Source organism: Orcinus orca, chromosome 1, assembly GCF_937001465.1.
Source record: "Orcinus orca chromosome 1, mOrcOrc1.1, whole genome shotgun sequence".
Classification (NCBI taxonomy): domain Eukaryota; kingdom Metazoa; phylum Chordata; class Mammalia; order Artiodactyla; family Delphinidae; genus Orcinus; species Orcinus orca.
In genome coordinates this window covers 201,196,479-201,218,964 of record NC_064559.1, presented here as the reverse complement: position 1 = coordinate 201,218,964, position 22,486 = coordinate 201,196,479, and the positions used below count along the sequence as shown (strand labels likewise).

Below are 22,486 nucleotides of genomic sequence, written 5' to 3'. Positions count from 1 at the left end.
ACCCCAGTTAGGAAGTAGCTGGATGAACTGACTGATGATTATGAGATCTAGAGGAAGGTTCTACAGGGTGGGGCACAGAGGAATATGGGGTGATAAGGAGGAAGGATTGCTGGTTCTCTGTGCTCAGGTGTCCCAAAAACCTGTACCCCAAAGCCATGATGTCCTCACCAGCTCCATTCTGGGCCATCTGATCCATCTACACAGGCCCCATTAAGCTGGTAACTCAGGAAGAGATGTATTTCTTGAACAAAAAAATTTCAGGCAACGGGATGAAGTTGTTTTATTTAAACAAATTGTCCAATTATCCAATTTCACTTTGCACTACATGAGCACAATTTCTCACCGTGCAGACCTGATTAAACCTTCAGAGAGGTTGGGCCAGTATGTCATGGGTAATGCCTGCAAGCCATACACATCCTTTCCGGGTAGGTGACTAACGTGAACCACTCCAGGTGAAGGTCAGGTTACAAGTATGGTACATGTTTTACTGCTGGCTTTGGCAAGAGTCACAAGGTAGAGACATCATTCAGATCCTCAGAGTTTAGAAATGAGTAAAGGTGGGAAGAGGGGGTCATCTGCTCAGAACTGAGCAAAGGAAGAGTGGCAGATGGGGAAAGATCACAGCAAGAAAGGGAAGACACAGGGGCAGACAAAGGAGGGTGTGCTCTTGGTGGACCATACAGGTGGTTCCTGGCCCCCCTATTTTTTCTAAGTTTTATTATAAATTTAATACATTCTTTTTGAAAAAAATAATAATTACCTCCTCCATCTCTCCCTCCCTCCCTCCCTCTCTCTCCCTCTCTCTCTCACACACACACACACACACACCTCTTCTCAATTTCTAAAGGTAACTACGGTTTGGTTTGGTCTGGTCCCTCCTGAACACTTTCTATGCGTAGTCAAATACATGTGTCTCCATCTGTTTTAAAAACCATTTGTAGGCTTCCCTGGTGGCGCAGTGGTTGAGAGTCCGCCTGCCGATGCAGGGGACACGGGTTCGTGCCCCGGTCCGGGAAGATCCCACATGCCGTGGAGCGGCTGGGCCCGTGAGCCATGGCCGCTGAGCCTGCACATCCGGAGCCTATACTCCGCAACGGGAGAGGCCACAGCAGTGAGAGGCCCTCATACCGCAAAAAACAAACAAACAAACAAACAAAAACACCATTTGTGTGGCATCAAAATTCTTGGTCTCTTGCTTTTCTCAGTTAATGGTCCATCTTGGATATTCATCCCTGTGAGATAGTGCCTTCTCTCTTCATGACTGCATAGTATTCCAGTATGAGCCTGCACCATAATTAATTTAGCATATCTCTTTTTGGTGGCATTTAGCTTATCTCTTTTTGGTGGCATTTAGCTTGACAATGATTTTTCACCATTATAAATAATCAGCAATGGAAATCCTTGAACACATCTTCTTGAGCACACATGTGAGTTCTTCTGCAAGATGATCTCTTCCTCTAAGTGAATTTTTCAGCCTTACTTTATAACAGATTGTGGTCAGTCACTGACCAGAGACAGTCGAATATTTTAAATTAGTTACTTGCTCACTCAGGCAGAGCAAGTCAAAATGTACGCCAGAAAATGCTCGGAACAGCATCCAGTCCTCCTCAAATCCAGACTTTCAGAGCTGGACAAGTTAATGCCCCAAACGACTCATGTTCAGATGTCACTGGACCATTTATAAGGCACTTTTTCACATTCTGGTTCACCTAATCCTCATATTGGTCCTGAAAAATAGGTATTATTGGCATCACTCTTTTTACAGATGAAGAAACTGAGGCTCAGAGAGGATGAGACATTTGCCCAAGGTCACACAGCTCATAAGTGGCAGAGGATTCAGAAACCAAAGAGAGATCTGATGAAATCCTGCCTTCTTTCTAAATCTATGATACAGGTTGTATCATGGTGCCTCACATGAGAAGAGCTTTACAGTGAATAGTTAGCTGAAAAGGTGGGTGAAATAAACATCTGCCCACGTGGCTGAGTTTGCAGGATGTATTGGTTTCCTATTGCTACTGTAACAAATTACCACAAACTCTATGGCTATGAGCAACACAAATTGATTATCTGACAGTTCTGGAGGTCAGAAGTCCAAAATCGGTCTCGCTAGGCTAAAATTTAGGTGTCAGCAGAGCTGTGCTCCTGCTGGAGGGTCTAGGGGAGAATCCATTCCTGACCTTTTCCAGCTTCTAGAGGCTGCCCACATTCCTTGGTTCATGGCCCCCTCCAGCAACTGCATTATTCTGACCTCTGCTTTCAGTGTTGCATCTCTGACTCTCACTCTCTTGCCTCCCTTATGAGAACCCTTGTGATCACATCAGGTCCACCATGATAATTCAGGATAATCTCCCCATCTCAAGATCCTTAACTCAATCACATCTGCAAGGTCTCTCTTGCCATGTAAGTTAACATATTCACAAGTTCTGGAGATCAGGATGTGAATATCTTTGGGTGGCCATCATTCTGCCTACCACACGGGGTTCCTAGCATAGTTGTTACGAGCAAGTATATACCTTGGTTCAATTCTTGGCTCTACCACCTGCTAATGGATCCAGGTACGTAACTCCTCTGAGTCTTAGCCTCACCTGAAAAACAGGAATAATAGAATTTTCCTTTGAAGGCTGTTGTGATGATTGAATAACACAATGTTTGTGGAGCACTTGAAACATAGGGCTCGGTAAATGGTAACTGTCATCTTCCCCATTGCCTATGATGGTAACAGGTAACAGAAATTCCACCATTCCAGATTCATTTCTTTGGCTCTTTTCCCAAGGGCACGTCTCAGGCCCTTGTCAGCTGACAGTGGGATAAGGTGGCAGTTAAATTAAGTCAGGCTCCTCAGTGGGACATAGAGAACCTGGGAAGATTCAGAGAAACTAACCACATAGAGGGAGAAGGATTGAAGGGGAGGATGACAAAGAGAAATATGGTTCCTTTGCCAGCTTCTGGGTTCTGCCTGTGGCTCAGCTTTGAGAGTTTCTCCAGCCTCTCCCCAGATTAGCCAGGGTCAGCCTGCCTAAAAGGAACACTCTGAAGATGATTTTCTCAGATAGACGAGACCTGCCCAGTTGGGTGTGCAACAGAGCAGGGCGGCTCTGGAGTTGGACCCTGGCATGGAAAAGTACTGAGGCCCTTTGCCTCTGGGTAGGAGCTGGAACAGCTGTCTGAAATGATCACCCGCAGTCCAGGCCTCTCCAAAGTTGGTCTTGCAGAGTGAAATGAAAACCAGATTCCTGGTCTTATCTGAGAGCTATGTGACTGTTTCCCATCACTCCTTCAGAGCCTGGAAGGTTCCCAAATTCATTGTCTAAACTTTGCAGTGGATACGCACAGCTCTCAAATGGGAGCCTGTTATCACAGGTCCCTTCTACACAAAGGTTCTCCCCATTTGCTAAGATAATGTTATTATTTGGGGCTTTCATTCATCCAGCAAATATTTACTAAGCACCTGCAGGGGGCCAGTATGGGGGCGCAGGGGTCCCAGTCCTCAGGAGAGCAGGAGGCAGACTTGTAAAAAATTACACCACTATGCAGAGTGCGACACTGGTGTCTTCTTCCTGAGTGACAGATAGGAAAAGCAGGGGAAGCTTGTCTCAGGGCCCAGAACATGACAAGTGATTTTTCTATAGCAGGGAGAGCACAGGCTCTGGAGGGGACCAACTTGGGTCAAGCTCCTGACACTTCTCAGCTGTATGACTTTGGGCAAATGACCTCAACCCTTTAAGCTTCAGCTTTCTGTTCTATAAAGTGGGCATAACTGATAACCATCTCCAGGGTTGTTATGAGGATTAAATGAGATGGTGCAAGGGAAGCAGGTGGTAACCTGGTGCTTGATCCACAGTAAGGATGTGAGGAATACCAGTTATTGATATACTTATGGAGACCATTACTCTGTTGCTCTAAATGCCTTTCCCACCCCCAAATCACAGGACAGCCCCAAATTGGCTTCTTTACAGACACGAGGGTCCTGTTGAACTGTTGCCATTAAGAAGCAACAACGGGAAAAAATACCCACGTGTGACCACTCTGTAGGTATACACACATGGGGACCATGTGTACCCATGAAGTCAGCAGTTTGTAAGTGAGCTTGATTGCAATTACCGGCAGGGTGTCTATTTTCCATCCTGGACAGGGCAGATTCCCAGTAGGAGGCGCCTTCTGTCCTCCGCTAGATTCTCTGACACCCGGCCAGCTGCCTATCAGCTTTTCTCAGGACTTGAACTTCAAAGGGCTGGACACACACTGGAGAAAGGGACCCTGGCCTGACCGGTCTTGGAATTCAGAACAATGTAAGGTTGAGAGAGGAGAAGGGCAACCTTCTCCCTCTGTGTTTAGAATCGGGCTGGGTCCCAGCAGCGCAGTTCCAGAGCAAACCTCCAGGCAGCGGCCCCACGCAGGGTCGCAGGTTAGAGTCGCCCTCCCAAGCTGTGGTTCACCCTCCCCAGAGCCAGGCCTTGGGCAGCAGCTCTGGGGCTCTCAGCAGAGGCGGACCACCTCCCTGCCACCTGGTCGTTAGGACACCAACCGGTGCTTCCTTGGGCAAGTCCTCCGCAAAGCTGGGAACGGGCCTCCAGCTGGGGAGACACCCGAGCCGGGGCGGCCCCATCCCGGGCGCGGGTGCAGGCACCTGGAATGGGCTCCACCCCGACCAAGGCCCAGGTGTGAGACCCGGAGGGCGCCCAGGGAGCCCGGGAGCGAGTGGGGAGCCGAGTCGAGGGCCTGAACAGACTCGCTTTTCAAAAACTCGCTTCCTCCTTTCTTACCTCCGCCCATCAGTTACCTCGCAGGGCCCCAGCCCTGGGCGGTGCAGGCGGGGCTCAGCACCCTGAACCTGCTAGAGGGTGAAGAGGGAGGCGGCAGCCTCCCCAGGAAGGGGCGGGGGAGTGGGGAGGCCGGTGCACCGGCTGGCCAGGTGAGCGCCTCACCAGGTAAAGGCGCGGCAGGCGGGCCCGCTGAGCTGAACCACCGGGCCTGGTGGGGAATCTCTGCTCTTACTTAACCCTTAAAACCCGGACTCCGGGCCGAGACGCCTCTCCCCACCCTACCCGCATACATCCAATTCTCGGTCCCCCGCGGGGGTGGAAGGAGTCAGGGCCCTGCCCCCTCCCCCCCGCCCCCGACCCCGGTTTAGCCAACTTCATGCGGCCCAGCGCCCCCGGCCCGCACTCCTCCCCCAGGCGACCGGACGGAGTGGGTGTCCGCCCTCCGCAGCTGGGGCTCGGCGCCCCGGGCCTCTGGGTGGAGCAGACGGCCGGGCTTGGCGGAGAGGGTCGACTGGTGGGCGGTGCCTCTCGGGGCCGGAGGCCGCTCTGGGCCGGCACCGCCCTCCGTCTCTCGCGGTCCCTCCCTCCGGCACGCCGGCGCCCAGCGGCCGCGCTTCCTGCGTCCCCATCCCGGTCCGAGAGCGGGCTGCGCGCTCTCCGTCCCCGCGCTCCCTCGACCGAGATTCCCCGGAGCCCCCAGCCCCGGGATCGCGGCACCCGAAGGAGGCAGCCTGTGGGGGCCGGGGTCGTGTGACCCCCAGCCCCCGGCCGCCCGACCGAGACCGAGCTGGACCCGCCGCCGCCCCGGTGAGTCTGCGCCTTCCGCACCGCAGTGCCCCGCGGAGGGATTGTTCCCCACAGGGCTCCGGAGGGAGTCGACGGCTATCTGGGTCTGTCTGTCCGTTCGTCTGAGAGCTTCCTGCCCGGGGTCTTCGGCGGGAGGACTGTGTACTCGCATCCTCTGGAGCCGCGCCGGGCCAGTGAGGGACCACCCGGCTCCCGGGCATTGCGCTGAGGACAGCTGGCTTCGCCTGGGGGAAGGCAGCCGGCCTCCGGGCCCCCTGTTGGCGGGGACAGGTGCCATCCGCCTGGCGGATTTCGAACCCTTGGCCAAAGAGGCACCTTCCCTCGGTGCTTAGAGCAGAACTTCTCGGTAGGTCCCAGGAAACCACCCGGCGCTGCCCGAAAGAGCCCTTTCCCCCATCCCTTACTCCTTTTTGGAAAGGGAGACTTTTAAGGGATATAGATTCGTGTGTGTGTGTGTGTGTGTGTGTGTGTGTGTGTGTGTGTGTGTTAGGTACTAGAGGCAAAGGGTGAGAAATGAGTGTGAGCAATGGGGTGTAACTCAGGTTTCTTCACCTAGAAAAATGGGAGTGATAACCTCCCGGGGCGAGGTGGGGCATTAGTGCTTGCCGCAGAGCAAGTATCAATACTACTCAGGTCCAAATCAGATATCTAGTCTGCGCCCTGAAGGGAGCCCTGTGGCCCAGAATGCCAAGTCTGATTAAGAGGGATGGGCACTTTCAGAACGAAATCTTTCCTAGCCAAAGGACGAGGGTGCAGGAAACCTGGACGTCCCTACGGTTTCCCGAGAAGCTGCGACGGGTCCTCGCTAACTCTGCGGGTGGTCCAGGAGCTGGGAACCCAGGTGTAGCTGGAGCGGGGTGGGCGGGGCCGGAGCCAGCCTGGCGGGAGGCAGGAGAGGGATTTCCCTCTAAGGCTGGCTTCTGGCTTTCGTTTTGAGGGGGGTCACTTCGAGGATGGCCTTCCTAGTGAAGGGTCGGCTCTGGGACCTGTGACTGGCTTTTACACTTTGGAGACGTCACACAGGGATCTTGACCTAAGTTGATAGGGCCAAATGGAATTGGGAGGGGGCCCCTTTCCCTCCAAATGTGTCCCTCCCCAGCTTGCCAGAGCTATCTCCCAGATTGGGAGAAAAGGCAGAAGAGGGAGAAAGGGGAGGAGACTGGCTGTGCATCGGTTCCTCACAATGTCCTGAGCTGCCAGTGGTTCAATGATTAGGGCCTCTTGAGTATCACAGAGGCCTAGGCCGGCCCCCTGGGGATACAGGGCCAAGGGACCTCAGAGAGTTCCCAGCCTAGTGAGTAGTAAATGGCACGTGTCGTAAAGAGGTGGCAATATAGTCAGACCCCACCGTTCCCTGGCTGTGTGACCCACAGTGTCACTTTGCCTCTCTGAGCCTCAGTTTCTTCATCTGTACAGTGGGAATGATAACCTAGGGTGAGGGGGGACATTCATGCCTCGCACACAGCAAGTACTCTGTAGGAAGCTATGGTACAGGTTTAGGGAAGAACGGAAGAAAGAAAGTAACTTAGGGTGAGGCGTACCAGCAGGTCCTGCTAAGAAAAGAACGTTAGTAAATTAAACGGTGAGGTGGAGTCTCTCAAGGGGACAGGGTAGGAAGGGTGTCTGGGCATATGGAACAGCACAGGCAAAGGCACGGAGGTATGAAGGTGCACGAGGTGTGCTGGACCGAGGCAGGTGCTCAGGTAGTGGCAGGTGGGTTTGTGGGAGGATGCAGGGAAGTAAAGGGATTGGAGGGTCTGGAGTGAACTGGACTGGAGAGGTGGGGCGAGGTCATCACAGGTGGGACTTTATTCAGTGGAGGTCTTAGAACCGGTCCACAGATGTTGACTGTGTGCCTTCTATGGGCCAGGCACTGTTCTAGGTGCTCAGTATACATCACTGGACAAGAAAGACACAAATTCCGTTCAGGCTCTTTAAGCAGGAGAGTTATTTGATCCTGTTGCTGTGTTAGGAAGATAAATCTGGCTGCATGGAAGTTTGGAGAAGGCTGCTAGGGGAGAGGAGGCTGGCCCGCAGGCTGGTGGAGGCATCAGGAATGAAGAAGCTGGCTTGGTGCCCCGCACAGGAGGCAGAGGTGGTCTTAGCATGTGACCACTGGTCAAGGAGGAGATCTGTGGATTCAGACAGTGTGAGGCTCAGACTGCCAGCCTGCCAGCCTGTCCTCTACCAGAGCAGGGCCCAAGCTCCTCCAGCTGAGGCTTTCCAGCTCTCTGGTTTGAGAAGTCCCGAGCCCCAGGAGCGTCTGCGTCTATGCGAGGAGTGGCAATGCTGGAGACAGAGTCAGCAGCCCATCTCCTGTTGGCATTTGCAGTGGGCAGCCTGTCCCTTTGGGGGGGCTCCTGTTTTCCTGGGTCACGGTTCTGGTACATGTTCTTTCCTTCCTCTGCAGGGCTGGCAGTAAAGCCCTCAGAGCTCTTGGGCTGGAGGAGACCAGAGCTCCAGGACCTTTGGCTCTGGGCTTCTCATTCGAGGGACTGAGGAGAGTTTTCTCCCTAAGGGCCAGGAAAGTTCCCTAATCTCAGATGCCTTCTGACTGGGGACGGGGTGAAGGGTGTGCTTCTGGCTGCTGGCTTCTGCTTTCGCTTTTGTTGTGTCTGCTCTGAAGTTTAGAGGAGTTCTTTATTTGTTTGTTTGGTTTGGTTTGGTTTTTGTACTTGACAGCCGTAAGAGCATCCTTCTCCTGGTTATAAGTCTCCTTTACTTGGAGGTGGACCATGCACGGCCTTTCACCTGCCACGGGAGGACCCTAGAATGTCCTCTCATTTGACAGACAAAACTCAGAGAGGGGAAGGAACTCACCCAAGGGCCCACAGCAAGTGAGCAGCAGAACCGGATCTAGGTTCCTCTGCATTATCCCAGGAGACTGGCCACGTTCAAGTCAGAGACTTGTTAAGGGCCCCAGGTTAGTCCGGGGTGGGAGGTTTTCTCAACATCTGTCTTGCTCCTCCCCAGTTTGGACTGGTGGCCCCGTTTAGCCTGGTGATTTTTTTTTCCTCCTTGCTTCTGCATTGAGCCTTTGGTGCACCAGCCACCGTGCTGGGAGCTCTGGCTCTGCGGAGAAACAGGTCACTTGTTTGGCTTTGCCTGCTCCAGGCCACCCACACTGCCCTACCCTTCCCGGACAGCCCCGAGACGAGACGCTGGCCTGAGGTCGTGCTCCGGGGATCTCTGCTAAGTGCCGCAGGCTCATCCTCTGCTCCTCCCTCGCCTCTGCCCCAAGCCCTGTGTCAAGATGCTGGGCTGGCCCCCGCCTTCTAGTCTGTGTCGTTTACTCGGGCTGAGCAGCTGAAAGTTTCCTTATTCTCTCTTGCCCTAGATTTCTCAGACATAGCAGCCCTTCAGCCTGAGTGCTGGTTCCTTTAGCTCTGAGAATATTGGAGCCAGAAGGGACCTTAGCCATCCGAAAGTCCACTCCGTTTGTTTTACAAATTGGGAGGTTGAGGCCTAGGGAAGGGGGAAGGGAAGGGACGGGCCTGAGATCAGAGCTGGGGCTAGAACCCAAGATTCCCGATTCTGTCTTGAATGATTTTAAGGATGGTTCTTGAAGAAAAAACAAAACAGAGCACACTCCTCCTGCAAGGGCCCCTTTCTCCCTATACTCCACACTGCCAGGAATTTGGGGGGTACCCACAGTCACACGTCCAGAAGGAGTAAACGCTGGGGCCCCCGGAAGGCAAGGAGTATATGTGTCTTGACATTTTCAGGACCTATCTCTTCAAACTGACTTTCACGCCAGGGACTAAACTAGTGATTAAACTTACTTGCTGCTCCCTGAACCCTGCTTTATCATGTGCCCCTGGATAGACAGGCTCTTGAAGTTATTTTCTCCCCCAGGTTACAAAGGAAGTACATGCTGATTGTAGAAAACTCGGAAGGAAAACATCACGATATGCTGACAACCACTGTCGCCACGGTGGTGTCTTATTCAGACATTTTTGTTTGCTGGCTTGCCTGCTCTGCTATTTCATATCCTGGTCTTCCAATTCATCGTCATGATGTGTACTTTCCCCACATGACGGTTTTTTCACCCCGGTTCTAACCTGCCAGTCTCACGTGCTTCTACCATGTGATGGCTGGAAGGTACTTAGGAGGCCAGAATTTTGTGGCCAAAATCAGAACGCTCCAGTAGCCCAAATTCTGTAACGCTATGCAAATTACCACTGTGGGACTTCAGGGGGCCACTTCTCGGGTCACCGTAACCATGGCTGTTGGGGAAAGGGCTGTGTTTACCAAATCTAATGCAAACATTGATTCTCAGTGAGCTTCTTAGAAATGGAGGACATCAGCCATCAGGGGTGGGGTGGGTGTGATCCCAAGATTCTAGGAGGGAGGGAGAGAGCTTCATTTCTTCTGATCTTTTGCTGTGTTGGTTTTAACCTAGCCAGGTGCTTCCACCCTGTTTTTATCACCCCTTTCCCCAAATCTCCCCAGGACTAGGCAGGCACTGGGGTGGCAAGTGCAGGTCCCTCGAAAAATCAGAATTTGGGTTGCTTGTCTCCAAGCCCTACCTCTTGGAGAGGCAAAGATGGCAAAGACGTGCAGAGAATTTGTTACCGACTCAGGTGATAAGGTCGGTCACCCCACCCTGGGGACAGGATTTCCTGGTGTCTCTCATCCTCTAACAGGATTGAAGCCTTGCTAATGCCATGTAAATTGTCAATCCTAGATGTGATCTTGGGGACTTCCCTGGTGGTCCAGTGGTTAAGTCTCCACGTTCCCAATGCAGGGGGCCCAGGTTCGATTCCTGGTCAGGGAACTAGATCCCACATGCTGCAGTGACGATCCCGAGTGTCACAACTAAAGACCCGGCTCCGGTTCACTGGGTTTTTTTTTTTAAAGATTTTTCTTTTTTTTGATGTGGACCATTTTTAAAGTCTTTACTGCATTTGTTAACAATATTGCTTTTGTTTTATGTTTTGGCTTTTTGGCTGCAAGGCATGTGGGATCTTAGCTCCCTGACCAGGGATCAAACCTGCACCTCCTGCATTGGAAGGCGAAGTCTTAACCACTGGACCGCCAGGGAAGTCCCTCACTGGTTTTTATATGGTGATCCTGGGAAACTTGGGATTCCTTGGACAGGTCCTAGAAGCAACTCAGGGGTTTGTGGGGACAGGGCTGAGTGGTGGGAAGCAGGGCCAGCTGGGCAGAAACTCTGCTTACAAATATTAAAGATGTCATGGTGCAAAGGATCCCTTTAAAGAGATTCTGCGACTTTAAAAAGAAAACGAAACCGCTGCTGGTCTAGCCACCTCGATTCTTAGAAGAAACTGAGGCCAGAAAACAGAGTCTGAGGCCTGTGCGGGGCAGGTGAGGGCTCTCAGGCCTCTCACATTGATGAGGGTCTTCAGATGAGGCACTAAAGTCAGTATCAGACAGAGCTCCTGGCTGGAGACACACGTTGGCCCTGCAGCCCGCTTCTCCTCTGGGCCACACTGGTATGTGCGCTAGGAATTCATGTTTATCATCATGACTGTAACTGTCGTGCCAGTGGTCCAGCTTAAATTGCACAATGTACAAAACAGTCATTTGTTCAATGCCAGCATTTAAAACACATCACAGGGTTGGTTAAGCCTGTTTTGGCATTTCTCCTTTTTTTTAAATGTCCCCACAGCTTCCCTAATGGAAACATCCTACAGGCGATGGGCCCAAGGTCACCCAGCAAATCTTGGCAGAACCAGGATGGGAATTCACCAGTGAGAGAGGTCCTTTTTTGAGATCGTGGTCTCATATGATGTATAATTCTGGATGCCTCCAGGAGGTTCTGCTGTTTTTTCTATTCAAGACGTGGAACCACGTGGCTCTAATGCTTGGTGAATTTTTTGTCTTTGCCAGTTGTTCCTCTTCACAGCTGGTCTGGGAGAGAAAAGGAGAGACAGAATTTCGTTACCCTTGTTCCACATTTTCCCCACCCCGACTGGCCGGGCTTGTGTTGGTTAGGATGTGGACATGGTTTCCTGAAACTTGGGCATGGGGGGAATATGATAAAAAACAAAACACTCACGCTTTCAGACTCCATATATTACAGCTTCATTAGCTGCAGTGTGGTGGGTAGGGATTATATATTGGAGTTGCCTTTGGGTAATTGTTTTCAAACACTGACAGATGCAAATTAGACCATGGGGAGTGGGGAGGAAGTTGTCTTTGGCTGCCAAGAGCTGCCATTTTAAACGAATGTGCTGCTAGCATTGCATGCTGGTCACGAGCTGGTGGGGACCTGAGAGGCCAGCTGCGCCCCCTAGATGGGCCAGTGGTCCCGGGAGCCACCGTTACAATACAGCTGACCAGTGGCAAGGAAACCAAGGAGCTTGGAGGAGTTGGTTTAACCCAGACTTGGAGAGTGAAGGAAGGATTTTCAGAAAGGGCAGAGTGTCAGCTGAAATCCGAAGGGGGAGCAGAAGGTCAGCAGCTGTGCCTGGCAGAGGTACAGCCTGTGCAAAGGCCCAGCAGCATAAGAGAGCTTCATTCACACGGGCTGATACTAGATGTGAAGGGCAGGGGTGGGAAAAACCATTTACTTGATTTCTTTCATTCAACCAGTATTCACTGAGTTCACTCTACAGGCCAGGTGTCCAGGGTTTGGGGGGGAAATGTTCCATAAGGGAGACTCAGTCCCTGCTTTCCTGGAGCTTACACCGTACTGGGTTGGGGGAGGGGTCCGTACATTAGGAAACAAACGAGGGAACTAAACCAATAACTATATCAGGCACTGAACTGAAATCTTTGCCGCTTCCCCACTGCCTGCAGGGTCAAGTCTGGGCTAAGCCCCTTCGCTTTCAAAGCTCTGAAGACTGGAATCTTTAGAGTTTAGACTCAGTTTACCTTTCCAGACCCATTCCGGCTGCCCCGATCCCTCTCCACACCCCGGTGCTTTGGTCAGAAGCAACCAGGAACCGCTTCCCACTTCACTTTCCTTCCCCACCCATAGCCACGAACTTTGATGACTTTTCTGTCTAGAAAACTAAAACCAAAAGCAAAACTTGGAGAGGTGAAGGGCATTGTGCATGACCCTAGTGTACGTATCAAAACTAAGAAATTCACATTGCTGCTGGCTAAACGACAGACTTTACTAGGATCTCACCAGCGTTCCCACTGTCATGTTTCTGCTCCGGGATCTGGTCCAAGACACCACCTTGCGTTTAGTTCTCCATCCCCTCATCTCTACTGATCTGTGACCGTTTCTCAGTCTTTCCTTGAATTCCGTGACATCGAGAGCTCTGACGAGTACTGGTCAGTGTTTTGTAGGGTGTCCCCCACTTTGGGTTTGTCTGGTGTCTTCTCATGATTAGACTGAGGTTTGAGGAAAGAATACTGCAGAGGTGAAGTGTTCTCGTGACATTATGTCAAGATTTCCACGATGTCAGCATGACTTATTGGGGGTGTTAACCTTGATCCTTTGGTCAAAGTCATGTCTGCAAGAGTTCTCCACTATAAAGTTACTCAAGCCCCTTTTTGTAAGAGGCTTTTAAAGCATGGTAGTAAAAGGTCAAATTATAAAATAAATTCTTGAAAGTGACTGACAGATTGGGCTTCTAAAGTTAAAAAAATTTCCATAGAGTAAATATTAAACTGGAGCAATATTTGCAACACATCCAGACAAGGGGCTGTTTTCTGGACACATACAGGATCTCTTCTAGTCAGTGAGGAAAGGCTAAATGCCCTAGTTAAGAAATGGGATAAAGGAATATATAAAGAAGATGTGGTACATATATACAATGGAATATTACTCAGCCATAAAAAGCAAAACTGGGTCATTTGTAGAGACATGGATGGACTTAGAGACTGTCATACAGAGTGAAGGAAGTCAGAAAGAGAAGAACAAATATCGTATATTAACACATATATGTGGAGTCTGAAAAAATTGGTATAGGCGATCTTATTTACAATGCAGAAATAGAGACACAGACGTAGAGAACAAACGTATCGATACCAAGAGGGAAGGGGGAAGGTGGGATGAATTGGTAGAGTGGGGTTGACATATATACACTATTGATACTATATATAAAATAGATAACTAATGAGAACCTACTGTATAGCACAGGGAACTCTACTCAGTGCTCTGTGGTGACCTAAATGAGAAGGGAATCCAAAAAAGAGGGGATATATGTATACGTGTAGCTGATTCACTTTGCTGTACAGTATAAGCTAATGCAATATTGTAAAGGAAAAAAAAGAACAAATGGCATTGACCCATAATCATATAGGAAAAAACCCAACAATATTCAACCTCATCATATTAAAGAAGCTGCTAATTAAAACAATGCCATCTTTCACATATAAAATTTTAAATGTTTTGAAAAGTTAAAAAATTTTAAGCTGAAAAAAGGAATGCTGGGGCTTCCCTGGTGGTGCAGTGGTTGAGAGTCCGCCTGCCGATGCAGGGGACACGGGTTCGTGCCCCGGTCCGGGAAGATCCCACATGCTGTGGAGCGGCTGGGCCCGTGAGCCATGGCCGCTGAGCCTGCACATCTGGAGCCTGTGCTCTGCAATGGGAGAGGCCACAACAGTGAGAGGCCCGCGTACTGCAAAAAAAAAAACAGAAATGGAATGCTGGGCTTCCCTGGTGGTGCAGTGTTTAAGAATCCACCTGCCAATGCTGGGGACACGGGTTCGAGCCCCGGTCCAGGAAGATCCCACATGCCGCAGAGCAACTAAGCCTGTGTGCCACAACTACTGAGCCTGCGCTCTAGAGCCTGCAAGCCACAGCTACTGCAGCCTGCACGCCTAGAGCCTATGCTCCGCAACAAGGGAATGAGAAGTCTGCACACCGCAATGAAGGGTAGCCCCTGCTCGTCACAACTAGAGAAAGCCCCCGCGCAGCAACAAAGACCCAACGCAGCCAAAAATAAATAAGTAAAATAAATAAATTTATTTTTTTAAAAAAGGAATGCTGATATGGGGAGATGGTGATTTCACAAGCTCAGGGAGGGATTGTAAATTGGAGGACATTCTGAAAATGCATGTCAAAGCTTTAAGAAAGGTAGCAGTTTCAATACTAGGAATTTATCCAGAGGAAACATGATTGTATAAGGAGTTAGTTTCAACAGTTTTTTTTTTTTATAATAGCAATAAAGTGAGAAACCAACTGTGTGTCTGGCAGTAGAGGATTGGTTGTATAAATGATGGGTCCTCCATGTACTGGAATATTCCTCAGCCACATCAGTTTAGATGAACACTGATGATGTGCAGAATTGTTCATTATGTATCAAAAATTTCAAAGGTCACAAAAGCATACTGCAGTAAGATCTCATTTTTGTAAAATTTTAAAAAGTGTGTTTGTTTACAAAACACTCAAAGTCTGAACACCGTCATAGATATTATCAGTAGTTACGGACGGTGGGGTAATGGATGATTTTAATTTTCTTTCTGCTAATCTAGATTTATTAATTTTTGTTTAATAAACAGGCAGTATTTTTATAACAAGAGAAAATGTTTCACTGTTAAAAATCTCATAGGGTTTTTGTGGATCCCCTTAGGGTTCCTACTAGGTAAGGTGCTTTGTGAGCTGTAGAGGGCTTTGCAATTATTAGCCTCTATTCCAGGTGACTCTTTTCTCATTTTTAACTTTGAGCATGTGGGTCTCCTTTCCTACCCTTAGGAAGCTGAGATAGGAGCAACGCGGGAACCACAGCAGCTCACTGATCTGTCTGTGATAGGTTGAATGTTTGTGTCCCCCCGCCCAAATTCATATGTTGAAGCCCTAACCCCCGATGTGATGGTAATAGGAAGCAGAGTCTTTGGGAGATGGTTAGGTCATGAGAGTGAGACTATCCTCATGGGACTAGTGTCCTTACATGAAGAGGAAGAGAGACAGAGATCACCAAGGAAAGGCCATAAGAAGGCAACATGAAGGCTGTCATCTACAAGCCAGGAAGTGAGGCCTCACCGGACACCAAATCTGCCGACACCTTGTTCTTGGACTTCCCGCCTCCATAACCATAGGAAATACATGTCTGTTGTTTAAGCATCCCCCCCTCCCCAGTCTACGGCATCTTGTTGTAGCAGCCTGAGCTAAGATACGACCTCCCAGCGTTATGATGCACACATATATATATGTGTGTATATATAAAACCTGAAGTGTGTGTGTGCTTTACAAACAGTAAAATGTACCCTTTTTCATGTACAGTTCTGTGAGTTTTGGCAAACACAAACAATTGTGTAACCTCCACCATGAGGAAGATATAGAAAAATTTCATTAACCACCCCCCCACATTCCCTCATGCTGCCCCTTTGTAGTCAACCCCTCTGCCACCCCTGGCCCTTAGCAGCCAATCATGTTTGCTGTCCTTGTAGCTTTGCCTTTGTTCCAGGATGTCATGGAAATGGAATCGTACAGGGTGAAGCCTTTTGAGGCTGGCTTCTTTTCCTCAGCGTAATGCACACGAGACTCCTCCACGTGGCATTTGTTCCGTTGTGTGGATGTACCACAATTTACGTATTCCTTCACCTGTTGAAGGTTATTTAGATTGTTTCTGGTTTGGGGTGATTATGACTAAAGCTGCTGTAGACATTTCGCATGCAGATTTCAGGATGAACGTGAGTTTCTCATTTTTCTTGGGCAAATACCTAGGAGTGGGATGGCTGGGTATGTATGGTGAGTGTATATTTATCTTCATATGAAGTGGCCAAACTTAGAAAGTTTCATGCTGAGGATCCAAGGCGGGGAGGGGGGAAGAGAATGGACTCTTATTGAGCACCTACTGTGTGCCCCGCACGGAGCCAGGAGTTTTACACACACAGCCTCAGGCAATCCTCAGCACAGCCTAGGAAGTAATGAGCTCTGGCCCCCCTTTACAGGTGACCCACAGAAAAGGCAGTTTCACATAATCTGACCTAATAAATGCAGAACTACTCTCCTTGACTCTGGGGGCAGCCAAAGCAGGGGCCATGGTAGGAGACCGTCTAGCCTCCATGGTATGTCCTTTACTTCTACCCACCCCCGCATCGTTCCAGCATTTATACATCTTTATCACCTCTGGCCTAGCTCAGAGTCCATTTACTTGAGTGTGCACCCCTGAACTTCCGTAAGGTTTTTCCCAGCTCCTACTTCCAGGACCACAGCTGTATAGGGACCTAATAAAATATTAATAACACCCTCCCCTCCAATGTGGAACGTTAATGACCTGTGTTGAACACCCAGTAGAAACCACTTGTCATCTCTCCTTGAGTAATATTCTGCCTTTTCCCACCGTCATTCAGGGCTGCTGGCGACTCCCCCTACCTCCTCATCCTGCCATGCTGCCGCCTTGTGGGTCTCAGCTGAAATGTCCCCGTCTCTGAGAGACCTTCCTTGATCACCCTGTCCAAAAGACCATCTTCCCCCTTTACTCTTTCCTATTCTGTTTCCTTTTCGGAACATCTCTTGTTAATCCATCCCTCCGTGTGTTTGTCTCGTTCAGTAGAAGAGAAGCTTCATGAGAACAGGCTTTGTCTTGTTCATGCCTGTGTTCATCATGCCGGACCCCCAGTAGTTGGTCAGTGAGCGTTTGTTGAATGAATGAATGAATGACATCAGCAGAGATTTGTTGAGACTTTATGACGGGCATAGTTCCGTGCTCAGGGTTTGAGGAGTCCCAGAGAAATGTAAAAATGCCCCGAGGTGGCGATCAGAAGAACACAGGTATTAAGTCCTGCCTGCTTCACTTTTTTTTTTTTTTTTTAAGATTTATTTATTATTTGGCTGCGTCAGGTCTTAGTTGCGGCACGTGGGACCTTTCGTTGCGGTGTGTGGGCTTCTCTCTAGTTGTAGCATGCAGGTTTTCTCTTCTGTAGTTGTGGCGTGTGGGCTCTGTAGTTTGCGACATGCAGCCTCTCTAGTTGAGGCACGTGAGCTCAGTAGTTGCGGCGCGGGCTTAGTTGCCACGCGTCATGTGGGATCTTAGTTCCCTGACCAGGGATCGAACCTGCGTCCCCTGCATTGTAAGGCGGATTCTTTACCACTGGACCACGAGGGCAGTCCCCTGCCTGCTTAACTTTAAATTCAGTTAAAGAGAGAAAGTGGGAAGGAAAAAGAGTCCCTCAAGACATCCGAGAGCTGCTGGTGGCAGTTGGCTAAGACAGAGGACCTGCATTGACAGCTCAAAGGAGAGCTGCTTCCTGCTGGCTGTGGGGGAAGGGGAATCAGTTGGATGTGGAACCAACCAGGATGCGAGGCCTTCCTGGTTAGCTGGGGGAGGGGAGAAGGCCGAGGCAGAGAGACTCACAGTGTGCAGAGACGGGGAGGCAGACCTACGTGACCTCAGGGGCGACATCAGGACCGTTTCCCTCCCTCGGACGTGTCCCTGATGTTGCACCCATCTTCCTCCTGGGAGAGAGCACGTTTTTATCCATGCTGGAATCGTTGGTGCCTGGTACAGGGCCCTGCACACAGTGGTCACTCAAAGAACATGGGAAGTAAGGTTGAGCGGGGGCAGACCACACCCTCCCGGGAGATGGGACTTTGTCCTGTAGGCTCTGAGGGACTCCTTTGACGTTTTGACAGACACAGTGGCTGGAGGGTTGGCGTGGCTGCACTTATAGGCTGAGAAAGCCTTAGAGAAGCAGGTTTTAGTAATTCTCGCAATCAACCAGGCCTGAGGAATAGGAGGGAGATGGTTAGGGTGGGAAGAATCACTGCAAAGAAAGGCTTTGAGAAGGAAGAAGAAACAAGTTTGGGGACCAAGGGGATGTGGAAGTGAGCAGGGGCTGCAAATGCGCATGTCTAAAAGGATGCAGCAGCGGGTGTTAAGGGGAGAGTCTGGCCAGACATGAGGCAGCAGGGAGTGGTGGGGACTGTGGCAGAGTGGAAGGCAGGCCCCTTCCATAGGAGACAGCTGTGACACAGCACCGGCTGCCTGTTACATCTGAGAACTGGGGCCAGGGCTACCCGGTTTTCAAGTTTTGTGTATGAGGTCACCATGTTCTCAGTGTTGGCAACTACTCTATAGCATATAAAATAAATAACACTTCACGGACTAAATAAGTTGTGCCCGTGGGCCAGATACAGCCCTTAGGCTGCCAGTTTAAGACCTGGGGGTGTGTCTGGGCTGGGGATGGAGTAGGGAGGAGAAGGAATGCTCAAGCACACTGAGATTTCAAGCCCAGGGCACCGGGAGAATGGTGGCCTCTCACACTGTAATTAGGAAGTCTGGAGGAGCGGGGGCGGGGAAGGATGATGTTGGAATGATGTGGACAAAGGAGGATGTCTGTGATGTATGACGAAGGACACGGACCAGCAAAAGCAGCTTTTCTGTGGAAACAGCTGGATTGCAAAGGCCGTTGGTTAGAGACTGGAGGGAGGGCCTGTGAGTGTGGTTCTTTGGTGATGGGGCTGGAAGTGGTCTCCCTGGGACCTTCTGTAAGGGGTTCATTCTGTTTTGGATTCGGCAGAGGGTTCGTTTAAGATTTGCACCCTGCTAGGAGGCAAACGTAAGAACGCGGTGTTAGAGCCTTAGAGACACAGGTTTGAATCCTGGGTCGGCCCCTTGCTGTCAGGGACCTTGGGCCAAGTCTCTCCGGGGCCCCCCTTTCCTGGGTCTCTGTCCCACGTGGATGAGAATGTTGGCCTTGACGGGTTGGGAGGAGGTGTCCCCAGCCCCTCCCCAGGTCCCCGTGCCCCACACCGGGCGCTAAAATACTTGTCTTACAGTAACCCTCACCCCGCACGACCCCGGCCTCCTCTCCTGGGTCCAGGGCCTCGGATGGGATGCACACGGGGTCCTTCCTGGTTCCTCTCAACCCGCCTGGGCGTCGTGAATCCTACCTCCCCCAGCGTGGCTGCTGCCATCGGCCACCTAGAGCCACGGCACACCCTCAACACCCTTCACTGCGGGGGACTCTCAGCCTCCCGGGGAGGGATGCTGAGGGACAGTGAGAGGCCGCCTCCCTGGTCAGGGCGGCTGGAGGACATCCTGCGGCCCTGGACGCCGGTTCAGGGGTAGTTTTGTGTGACATGGGCCCTGTCCTCATGGAGCTTCTAGTCTCTGGCAGGAGGGAGGGTGACACAGGCTACTCAACACCAGACCACAGTGTTTGTGGTAACATTTATTGAGCACTTACTACAGGCCAGGCACCGGGTTACCTGGCTTCTCTGGGTTGTTTTCCTTAAGTCCCACAACATTGCACTAAGGGTCGTTCTATTATGACGCCCACTTTACAGATGAGGAAACTGAGACTCAGCGAAGTCGCTTGCTCCCCTCCCTCCCTAGGTTGTAGAGCTCGGCCCCCCTGGCTCTCAGGAGACCCCACCATTTAGCTGTAGAGAGCCAAGCAAACGGGTGTACTAGGAGCATCACGGACAAGGTGGATTCAAGCTGAGACCGAAAGGAGGGAGAACACAGCTGGAAGGAACAGCCGTGCGCACGAGAGGGCCATGTCCTCTGTGCCCAGGCCCCGTGCGTCCGGGAGTATTTCTCAGTTGTCCACAGTCACCAGCTGCATCCTCCAAACCTAAAGTGGAAGCGAAATAAGCTCCTAGTGCTGCATCAGTACCAACCGGCTGAAGGCTGCCTGGCGTGGTGGTACGTGCCCTACCCGCTCGAGCTCATGGCTTCCTCTGGCAGCTCCATTAGAGAGACACACTTTATATTATGCCCCTTTTACAGCTCAGCTGAAGTAACTTGCTCAAGTTCATAACCAGGAAGCTGTGAAGCTGGGAGTCGAACCTAGAACCTCTTAGCTCCAGAGCCAGAACTTTTAACCCTTGCTAAGGTGGTAGGACTCTGCTGAGTTGACCCACAGGCCACGTGAGGCTTGTGTGGCCAGAATCCCTGGGGCAGAGCTGAGAGGCAGTCTTGGTGGAGGAATACATCAGTCCCTGGTCCTCCCTGGCCCAGCTCTTAGCTGTAGCTCTTGCAAGCCTCAGCTCCCGCACTGGGTCCTTCCACCCTGCCTGTCTCTGCATCCTCATGCCCAGCTGACTTCCCAGGCTCCGCCTTGGTCCACACTCAGGATGAGGGTTCTAAGGCTTCCGTAAGCATCGGAATCACTCAGGGAGCTTTGCCAACAGCAGGTCCCGGGCCCCACCCCAGACTCTGCTTCTGTAAGTCCACAAGGCGGCCCTCCAATCTGCATATTTAGCAAGCCCCCCTCCCCACCTCTGTCAGGTAGGGGATGCAGGGGTTCTCAGATAATAGCGGGGCCCAAGTTCCGCTCCCTGACCCCCACCTGCTGCTCAGCCAGCCACGGCCACCTCCTTTTATACACCTCCGGTTGCTCAGTCCTTACTCCAGGGCCACGATTAGTACTGCGGGTGCCCCCATTTTACAGATGAGGAGAGCAAGGCTCAGAAAGGGGAAGCGGTTTGCCTAAGGCCACCCAGGCAGACCTGGATTTTAATCACCACTGACTCTCCCCACGTTGCTTTACTGCCTCTGCTAAATTGGCACTGGGGCTCCCTGCGGGTCCCCGGTGGGGTTTAGAGGAAGGGCTGTGAATGATGCATTTTCATCACATGCAATCTGTAGACGCTGGAGAAGGAGACATGAACCTTAGTCAAAGCTTCGGCAACCAGAATACTCCTTGTGTTACCTCCATGGGCTTTTCAGCCTGGTGTGAACAGCTGACGTCATCAGTCAGAACTCCACGGGTTCAGCTTTCAAAGCTACATGTGAATCAAAATGTGGAATGACTCAGGTCATTGGATAGGAGGATGGATTCCTCTGTGACCCAGAGCAGGTCCAGTAACCTCTGGGGGCTTCTCCCCTAGATAGAGGGCTTCTCCCCTAGATAGACTAGGGAATCCCACCCCAACTGGGCTGCAGCACCCAGAGAGAGGGTGAAAGTAAATGCTTCTCCCTGTGCCCCAGCAATTCCACTGCTGGGTATTTATGGAGAGAAAGGCCAACAGCGACCCACCAAAACTCTCACACGTATATTCATCGCAGCTTATACCCAGCAGCCCAAACGAGAAAGCAGCCCAGGTGTCCACCATAAGGTGACCAGATAAACAGTGGTGTAGCCACACAACGGACTTCTGAGCAAGAGAAAGGAAGCAAACGAACTGCAGACACAGGCAACACCGCGGATGAACAAAAGAAGGCGGACAGAACACACGCCATATTGGTCCATTTATAGAAATTCCTAGTACAGGCAAAACTACCCTATGGTGACAAAAAGCAGATCTGTGATTGCCTGGGGTGGGGGATGATTGGAGGAAGGCGCACACGGGGAGCTTCCTGGGAGGGGCTTGTATCTTGATCTCAGCAGTGGTTACATGGATATATGTTGTTAAAACTTATCAAACTGTACACGAAGATCTATGCAATCTACTAGATATAAATTATACTTTAAGTAAACAAGTACATGACCAGATGCCTCTACCCCAGCCCTGGCAACTCAGAGTCAGCAGTCTTGGGTGGGGCCCAGGGGCATCTGCATTTTCAGCAAGTACCACAGACAGCATCGACCTTCAGCCTGGGGTAGGCACCCCAGACTCTAATCGCTAAAGTCTCTTCTGACCAGGACAGTTGAGTCTTTGAAGATGTTGAGCATTTGCTGTTAGTCTGTTTTGAAGCATAAACCTAACTGGGGTCAAAGTCTGGTCCCGGGACTGACTCCTGATAACCGGCAGGAGCGGCTCTAAGCCACGCACAAAGCACCCTCAGTTACCGGGCTGATCCTGGCCATGTGCCGGGCATCACAGGGTCTGCTGTACTGCGGACAGAGGGCAGGACTCCCGCACAGGGCTGCGGACGCCTGCCAGGCGCTGGGCATCAGGCAGAGCTAGACAGGCCCTCTCTGGGTTCTGTCTCCCTGCCCTCCAGAAAATCATGACTTTGGCTGTGTGTTGAGGAGCTGTGGTGTTATACCGTTTTGTGTATACGTTGAATTTTATAAGAGGATGTTCTTAGGCACCTCAGCTCAGAGTCAGCCTAGGCTCAAGCCCCACATCTCCACAATTAGCTGTGTGTCTTTGTGCA

At 51.0% G+C, this 22,486-nt stretch overlaps 1 protein-coding gene and 1 long non-coding RNA gene across 3 annotated transcripts in view; one reads left to right on the top strand and one right to left on the bottom strand.

The window, feature by feature from the left end:
- Window positions 1–255: 255 nt before the first annotated feature.
- LOC117202362 (uncharacterized) lies at window positions 256–5,028 on the bottom strand. The gene is made up of 3 exons (XR_004484683.2): window positions 3,449–5,028; window positions 2,514–2,585; window positions 256–1,727 (listed from the first exon to the last, which is right to left on the bottom strand). It is a non-coding gene; the product is annotated as an uncharacterized LOC117202362 (long non-coding RNA).
- A 355-nt stretch (window positions 5,029–5,383) lies between these two features.
- The window catches only part of TMEM51 (transmembrane protein 51), a 44,634-nt gene continuing 27,531 nt past the window's right edge, over window positions 5,384–22,486 (top strand). For both annotated transcript variants that reach the window (XM_033433000.2, XM_033432999.2), the window contains exon 1: window positions 5,384–5,570. The gene's annotated coding sequence lies outside the window, so the exon portion shown is untranslated. The remainder of the gene's footprint in view (window positions 5,571–22,486) is intronic.